Source organism: Mustela lutreola, chromosome 5 (assembly GCF_030435805.1).
Source record: "Mustela lutreola isolate mMusLut2 chromosome 5, mMusLut2.pri, whole genome shotgun sequence".
In the NCBI taxonomy this organism is placed as follows: Eukaryota; Metazoa; Chordata; class Mammalia; order Carnivora; family Mustelidae; genus Mustela; species Mustela lutreola.
The window spans coordinates 113,931,939-113,940,833 of record NC_081294.1 but is presented as its reverse complement, the minus strand read 5'-3'; the positions used below and the strand labels follow the sequence as shown (position 1 = coordinate 113,940,833).

The 8,895-nt window shown below is 36.5% G+C and overlaps 1 pseudogene; it reads left to right on the top strand.

The window, feature by feature from the left end:
• The first annotated feature begins 267 nt into the window (after positions 1-267).
• Positions 268-879, top strand: LOC131831408 (large ribosomal subunit protein uL6-like; annotated as a pseudogene).
• The last annotated feature ends 8,016 nt before the right edge of the window (positions 880-8,895 follow it).

The window sequence follows — 8,895 nt, the reverse complement described above, 5'->3', positions numbered from 1 at the left end:
TTGCCATTTGCAACCACATGAATGGATCTAGAGAGTATAATGCTAAGTGACATAAGTCAGAGAAAGACAAATATATGATGTCACTCAATACGTGGCATTTAAGAGACAAAACAAATGGAGAAAGGGACAAAGAGAGAGAAACTAAGAAACAAACTCAGCTATAGAGAACAAACTGATGGTTACAAGAGGGGAGGTGGGTGAAGGAATGGGTGAAATGGGTGAAGGGGATTAAGAGTAAAAATCATTTTTGCCACATCTATTGTGAGAATGAAGACCATTTTTGGCACTCAGACTGTCGACATTCCAGAAAAATGCCAGCATCACTCTTAAGGAAACTGTTGTTACTGTGAAGAACCCGAGAGTTACCCTGATGGAACTTCAATTACATCAACATAGAACTCAGTTTCCTTGGAAAGAAAAAGAAGAGGCTCCGAGTTGAAAAATGGCAGGCAACTAGAAAAGAATTGGCTACTGTTCGCACTATCTGTAGTCATGTAAAGAACCCAATCAAGGGTGTTACACTGGGCTTCCATTACAAGATGAGGTCTGTGTATGCTCACTTGCCCATCAGTGTTATTTAAGAGAATGATTCTCTTGTTCTTGGGTGAAAATATATTCGCAGGGTTCAGATGAGGCCAGGTGTTGCTTGCCCAGAAAGATGAGTTAATTCTTGAGGAAATGACACTAACTCAGCTGCTTTGATTCAGGAAGCCACAACAGTGAAAAACAAGGATATCAGAAAATTTTTGGATGGCATCTATATTCCTGAAAAAGGAACAGTTCTGCAGGCTGATGAATAAGATCTAAGTTTTCCAGTTACAGAAACAGCAAGATGCCAGATGATTTTTCAGACTTATTTGTGATATTTTAAAGATGCAATAAAAGCTGTATTGATTTGGGGTAAAAAAAAAATTCTGTATATTACTCAGTGCTCATCATTTATTATGATGTCATTTATTATGATGAGCACTGAGTAATATATAGAATTGTTGAATCACTCTAATGTACACCTGAAACCAATATAACACTATTTACTGTACTTAAAAAGTCTAAAAAGTTAGATATAATTCTATGATATACTGTATTTTAAGATGAAAAATGAAATATAATATCTACACTAAATGCAGCTGCCCTGAAAATTGACATTGAGAATGTAGCTATGAAATGAAATAAAAATGAGATAATAATGCAAAAAGAAAAAAAAAGAGAGAGAGTGGGAGTGGAAGAAGAAGGGGAAGAAGAAGAAAAGAAAAATGTTAGGGATTATTATTGGGTGATTTTTAAAATCATTTTTGAAATTCAAAATATTTTTAAATTGAACTTTCTGGATCTTAGGTCTTTTAATGATTCCACTGATAATATATGGATTTTTTTTTTGGTATGAGGCTTTTAATGTATTAATATTCTTTACTTTTTAGATATAAAAGCAGAAAGCGTGATTGGGGAAATACATTTTACATTTTGATGACAGAATAAAATTGTGTGGACTGAATTAAACTTTGGGGGCTCATGACTTAAGTATTATTTAAAGTCTTCTCTAGAATTACTTTAATTGGTTATGCGTTCTCAGAAATAAAGAATAGCCTTGAAAATATAATCACTAAGCTATCAATTTTAAATATTTATTTTAATTATTTAAAGAAAAACTGATCTCTTTCTCTGCCTTAAAATCGTTCATTTCATCAAGCAGAGGGCATCTTATTTCACATGCTAGGTACAGTAGTAGGTTGATGTGGTCGACATCCCTGCTACTCACCAGTATTTCTCACCCTCCTCCCCTTCTGTCATATGAGAGCGTTAGGCTCTTCCACATCCTTGAGTTTAGATGTAGTTATGTGGCTTGCTTTGGCTAATATACAGAAGAGAAGTGTACCAATTGTAGGTGGCACTGAAGAGCTGTGCAGTACTCTGTGTTTTCTCTTCCTTTTTCAGTTGACCTAGGAGAGTGCATGTTTCATATGGTAAGTACTTCAGACCGTCATCCATGGAAGACAGGTTTCCAGGACCTAAGACCTAGGATGAGCAAGAAATCAAGTTTGTGGTGTTATTCACTGAGACTCAAGGGTTTTCTTTACTGCAGTGTAATCAGAACTATCTGGTTATAGTCGATTATATTATTGGTTATAGTAGATAAATTTAAAAAGGTATTTAAATAACATAGAATGTTAGACTGCATATATAACCCTAAAAATTATTTTTTGTTTATAATAAGATATACATAAAATAATATTTTGTTGTTGTTAGCCAAGGGCTTTTCTTTGATTATGAATTTGCCAACTAGAGTTCCATACTGTCTGTCGCTCATTACCACATAGATCATTCTCTATATGTGATTTTCCTTGAAGCAAGAATGTAAAGACATGGGAGAAACAACCTGAGTGCAGAATCTTAGGGCTTTTTACATTGCCATCTTGCAAATATTTTAGAGTTGTCTCTCTTAATAAGCTTAGTTTAGGGTTTAGGTGAAGGGATTAAGAGGTACAAACTTCCAGTTATAAAATAGTCATGAGGATGAAAGCACAGCATAAGAGAAATAGGCAATAATACTGTGATAACGTCCTGTGGTGACAGATGATAACTATATGTATCATCATGAACATTGCGTAATGTGTAGTATTAACAGTCAAATCACTGTGTTTTACACCTGAAGTTAATATAACGTTGTATGTCAACTATACTTCAATTTAAAAAATCCACTTAAAAATACAAGCCTACTTTGACAGCACTTTTTAGAGACTTACCTTAAGTCTTGAACTCTCCTAGCTTTTCATACAAACATCTGTCCTTTTCACATGCCTATTTTTCAGTTTATGTGGTATTTAATTAAATTGTATAATCTAGTAAATATAGGTGCTAGAAAAATTTGGGAATTGACACAACTGTTTCTTAGCAATCATATAATTCCTTTGGCTAGAGTAGAAGACTAGAGAATCCTAGAGAATAGCCTGCTGGTCATGAGTTTTGATGCAGAGAGCATCAGTGCAGCCTTTTACATTGGAGCCTAGAGAGTCAGTATGCTGGACACACTGTGGCGCAGCTTCTCAGGTTTTCTAAATGACTTTCCTCCTTCTCTTTCTTAGGCAGGACCCATTAACACTGAGGCACCCTTCCTCTTTGGAAAGAAACTTGAAGGTTTCACATAGTCTGGGTAGGAAATGGAGGAACAAAGATTCTAACTCAGACAGGTTGACTCCTAACCACTTAAATGGAGCCTGAGGCACATGATAGAAATAGGAATGCTGATGCTAGATCAGAGGCTCTCTAAACACTTGCTCAGAATTAAGCAGCCTCCAGGTAAAGTAAGTCAGAGCTAGCTAGTATAAATCTGCTCCTTTTGAAAGATCCCATTTCTGCTTTTTATAATAATTTCTGCAGGTGACTAGATTTTTCTGATTTTATTATGTCACTTATCCAATCATTCAACAAATATTTAATAAGCATCTTGTGGGCCATGGGAAATTATAGGTACTGTGGGTATACAGAGATCATGAAGGTACAGCCCAAACATTAAGAAATTCACAGGCTGGTAGGAAGACTGACAAATACTCAAAAAACTGTAGTAGAATAATGGTAAACATGGGGTATGAGAAACGCAGAGGAGAACATCAAACTCCTTGCCTGTAGCTAGAATAATGGGAAGACAACCCAGAGACGACAATGAAGAGCAGGGTCCTGAGCTCTGGGCATCATTTTTCCAGGAGAAATGGGAAAGAAAAGACATTTTAGGCAGAAGGAACAGCACATGGCAGGAAATGGAATCGTGAGTATAGCGCATGCCGGAAACAGCGGATAGCATGGTGGTTTTAGACTATGGCCAGAGGGGCCGTATAATTCACCCACAAAACCAGGATAATACTTTTGAGAGTGAAAAGGAGTGCTTTTCATAATTGCTCTGGGTCAACACAAGCAAACAAGCACTGTCCCAGGTAAATCAGGGGGTGTGGTCACTCTGAGTGAGGAAACCACAGAATGGAAAGGGTTTAGGAATCACTTAGACTTGAATTTCAGTAAAGGCTTAGATGGTCAGAGGCAGAGTGACTGAGTTCAGGCAGTTATTTTGCTGACAAATTCCTCATCTGCAAAATGGAAATTATTCATCTTGTCCTTGTAGGTTTGTGCTACAGCCGTATAACACATACCAGGCAACTAGTGCAAGTGCTAGTATAGTACGTGCCCAGTAAATGTTGCTTCTCCAGTGTCTCCTCTACTCTCACCACAGGACAAAAAAGGAAGATAGTCTGCAGGATTAGGCAAGTACTAGATTTCCATAGATCTTTTGTATCATACTAAGGAGTTCGAATTTCAACCTAAAAAAAATAAGCAGCGAAATTACCCAATCATATTTGGGCTTTAGAAATAGGAGCCTGGCAGCAATGTTTGAGATTTATATCAAGGCAGTAGGTTGTATTGAGGAGCTCCTGGTGACCTCTGGTGTTCTAAAACCTTAAGATCTTTATCTTTTTGGATGAGAATAACCCTGAAACAGAGATTCGTGTTTAAAGAGTTTCTTTGGCAGGTCCCAGAAGATAGCCTAGGAAAGTGGGAAAGTGGGGCAGGGAAGGAAGGCATTCAAGAAAGGGCAACTGAGCCTTAATCCGCTAGAGAACTCTGGGAGATGTATAGAACCCCTGGCTCAGAGGGGGCTCAGGTGTTTGTACAGCCTCGGGGGAGGGCTACACAGGAGGGCCATTAATTCTTGGGCATTTCCAATCTGCTAAAAGGGAAGGAAAAACAGGCCTTACTGGCCGGGAAAGCCCTCAGGCTAAGAGATGCTGGCAGTTGTTAAATCAGGCCAATGTACATGGAAATGATCAAGATGGAGGGCATGAATAACAGTGGCGTCTGCCATTAGTGGAAGCTCTGGCTTTAGAAAAGTAGGGTAGAAGGAAACAAATAAACGGAAATCTCGCATATAAGTCAGCAAATTAATTGTGTCGAAATTGTGTTATTAATATAAAATGGCCAATTGGATTTTTTAAATTTCTCACTGAGTTGAGTTGATTTTGTTTACTCTAGGCCAAAACTTTATAGCCAATGAAATGTAAAAGAAAGAGAGACAGAGAGGGAGGGAGGGATGGATGAATGGATGGAAGGAAAGAAAGAGAGAGAGAAAGAAAAAGAAAGAGAGAAATGAAGAAGGTAGGAAGGAAGGGAAAAGAGAAATAATTTATTAACTGATTTTAATTACTGTAAAATTACTGATGAGAGTGTTTGGAGCCTTTCAAGGTGGTTCATTTTTCCAGGCTTGGGAAAATTAAAAGAAAAAAAAAAGAGAGAGAGAGAAATTCTGGTAGCTTCCTCATACTACAGAAGGACATACCTGGACAGAGAAAATCTAAATAACCTTCCCATGATCACTTAATGAGGTGTAGAAAGATCTGGAAAGGGTATTTCCTGCCTTGGCCTCTTCTTTGCTTTTTTAGCTCTTCAGCAGTGTCTAACTTAACTAGAAGACTAATATATACTGAATTTTCAGGTGGTGCTCTTTCTAAAGTGACATGGTGGGTTTCTTAGTATTAAGGTTTATTTTTAAGGTGGACACCTCACATTTTCACATAGGTAGAAGTTAATGCCATCTAGGGGCGCCTGGGTGGCTCAGTGGGTTAAGCCTCTGCCTTTCGCTCAGGTCATGATCCCGGGTTCTGGGATCGAGCCCAGCATCAGGCTCTCTACTTGGCAGGGAGCCTGTTCCCCCCTCTCCCCCCCGCCACCTGCCTCTCTGCATACTTGTGATCTCTGTCTGTCAAATAAATAAATAAAATCCTAAAAAAACAAAAAACAAAAAAAGAAGTTAATGCTATCTTATAAAAAAGGAAACTGACGCTCAGAGAGTGTTCTTGCTTAAGATCACGCAGTAAGTTTTTACTAAAACCAGGATTAAAATTCAAGATTTTTTTCTCTTTTATCTGTTTTCTTTTCACACAAATACAACTATTTCCTGTTTATTTAGTAGATATATACATACATGTGTGTGTGTGTGTGTGTGTGTGTGAACCATGGAGATTGCTTCCATAAAAAATATTTTACTAGACGGGGCGCCTGGGTGGCTCAGGGGGTTAAGCCTCTGCCTTCAGCTCAGGTCATGATCTCAGGGTCCTGGGATCGAGCCCCACATCAGGCTCTCTGCTCAGCAGGGAGCCTGCTTCTCCCTCTCTCTGCCTGCCTCTCTGCCTCCTTGTGATCTCTTGCTCTCTGTCAAATAAATAAATAAATAATCTAAAAAAATATTTTACTAGAGGAAGAGGCACTCCAACACAATTTGACTTCCTCATATTTAAACTGGGTGCCAAGAAAGTTTGTAAAGACGAAAAAAAAAAGTTTTTTTCCTTTTTTTGTATTGTGCTCTGTAACTCAAATACTTCATATACAGAATGATGTTCCTTTTTATAACTAATATAGTAATATAAAACCCAGTGTGGTTAAACCATAATAACTTGGAATGATAACATAATTGAAGTTATATGCAAAAAAGTTTAGCTAACAAAGAATAATTTTCAACACCAGAACAGCTAGCTGGTCTTGGAATAGTCAAGGGAGGAAAGAGAATCCAATTATTACATTCCCAGCGTAGTATTTAATGGAGAATCAAAACTTTATAGGCTTATAGTTTATAATTGTCTCATGCAAAAAAAAAAAAAATCAGGAAAACTATACTTGTGAGAAAATTCAGCAAAGTTATGGAATAGATGTAGATTTTATATTTTCTTTTGGCAATGATTAAAGTTAGAAGGAAGATTTTGTGTGAATATTTCTTTGGATCCTTATAGATGTAATTTCAAATCTTCTCTCCCACTTATTAGTAGTATGATTAGACTATCGTCCTCTGTTTTGTCATGTATATTCTCAAACTTTTATCCCCCTCTGCTAATTTACATTATGCCTGCCATACATTAAGCACCACTGGTGAGTCATATTATAAATAAAACTACTTGTGGGGCATCTGGGTGGCTCAGTCAGTTAAGCTCCTGCCTTTGGTTCAGGTCATGATCCCAGGGTCCTAGGTTGGAGCCCCATGGCTGGCTCCCTGCTCAGTGGGAGTCTGCTTCTCCCACTCCTTCCCGCTTGTGCTCTCTCTTGCTATCTCTGTCACTATGTGTCTCTTTCTCAAAGAAAGAAGTAAAATCTTTAGAAAATAAAATAAAAAATAAAACTACTTGTATGAATTATCGTTAAGATAAATGACAAAGTTTGATATATTTAGCAGATACTAAATTTTTTTTATTTTTATTTTTTCAAAATTTTCAAATAATTTTTCAAATTTATTTATTTATTTTAGCAGGGAAAGAGAGTGTAGGCGTGGGTTGGAGAAGTAGAGGGAGAGGGAGACAAAGTCTTAAGCAGACTACATGCTGAGCTGATCTCAAGACCCTGGGCGCAAACCTGAGCCAAAACCAAGAGTCTGAAGCTCAACTGAGTGCACCATCCAGGTGCCCCAATAAAAAATAGTTTTATTCCCAGTCACAGTTTGTGTTCTTTGTGCTATATCTTGGTACACGTTGGAAGAACTATGGAAAGACGGAGACTTTGGAATTGGATAGACTGGGATTTATAAATCACAAATGGGCTACTTGGCAACTTAGTGACTATGGACACATAATTTAACTTCTCACAGGTTCAGTTGTTTTGTTTTGTTTTTCTCTAAAATAAAAAATAGGAACAACCATCCTTCAAAGTTGAAAATCAAATTAGTTTATAGATATATGTGGTTCTTTCATCTCTAAAATGGGAATGCCAGTCTTTATGATCTTAAGATGTTATGAAGACATACATAATCCATTTGAAAGTATGTTTTTTAAAAGTCTGCTAAGTATTGGATGCCTGGGTGGCTCAGTCAATTGAGCGACAGACTCAATTTCAACTCATGTCATGATCTCAGGGTTGTGAGATTGAGCCCTACATTGGGTTCCTCACTGGATATGGAGCCTGCTTGAGGATTCTCTTTCTCTTCTTCTCAAAAAAAAGAAAAGAAAAGGAAAAATCCTAATCCTGACTCAACCCACTGGACTAATCCAGGACTTTTTGTCCCAGTAATTCTTGAATAAACTTTTTTAAAAAATCAAAATAAATAAAATAAAATCTAAGTATTTTAAAAATTTTTATTTTATCATTAAAATTTTACTAAAATCATTAAATATGATATAATAAATATCATTAAGAATCCTTAAAATTAAAACACTATTTAAACAGTTTATTTCTGATGAGTAATAATTTCTACTATAACTTAATCAAATCATGAAGTTGTTGAATATTACAAATGATGACTCAATATTTAAAACATTTGTTTTATATTTATATTTAAATATATATTTTATATAATAATAAATAAACATAAACATAAATATATATATATTATATTTAATATTTAAATTTCTAAGAAACCAAACATATCTATCTGCTAATGATTAATATTACAATTTTATTTTTATTTTAAAAATGTTTTGTCAGGGGGCGCCTGGGTGGCTCAGTGGGTTAAAGCCTCTGCCTTCAGCTCAGGTCATGACCTCAGGGTCCTGGGATCGAGCCCCACATCGGGCTCTCTGCTCAGCAGGGAGCCTGCTTCCCTCTCTCTCTGCCTGCCTCTCTGCCTACTTGAGATCTCTGTCTGTCAAATAAATAAAATCTAAAAAAAAAAAAAAAATGTTTTGTCAGAAGTTTCCTTTAATCACCTCTACTCTATGTTAAATATGTGATTTAAATGGCAAAATTCCATTTTACATTACTTTTTAGGGTCTCACCACTTTTTGAAATCATAATAGTATAAGATGTTTCCTGTCATTAAATGGGACAAATTAGAGATATTGATTTATTCCTGTGGATGAAGCCTGCAGGTAATTTCTGAATTGCAAGGTCCTAGCCCTGATGAAGCTTATGTATGAAGTGAGAGAAAAGGTAGAG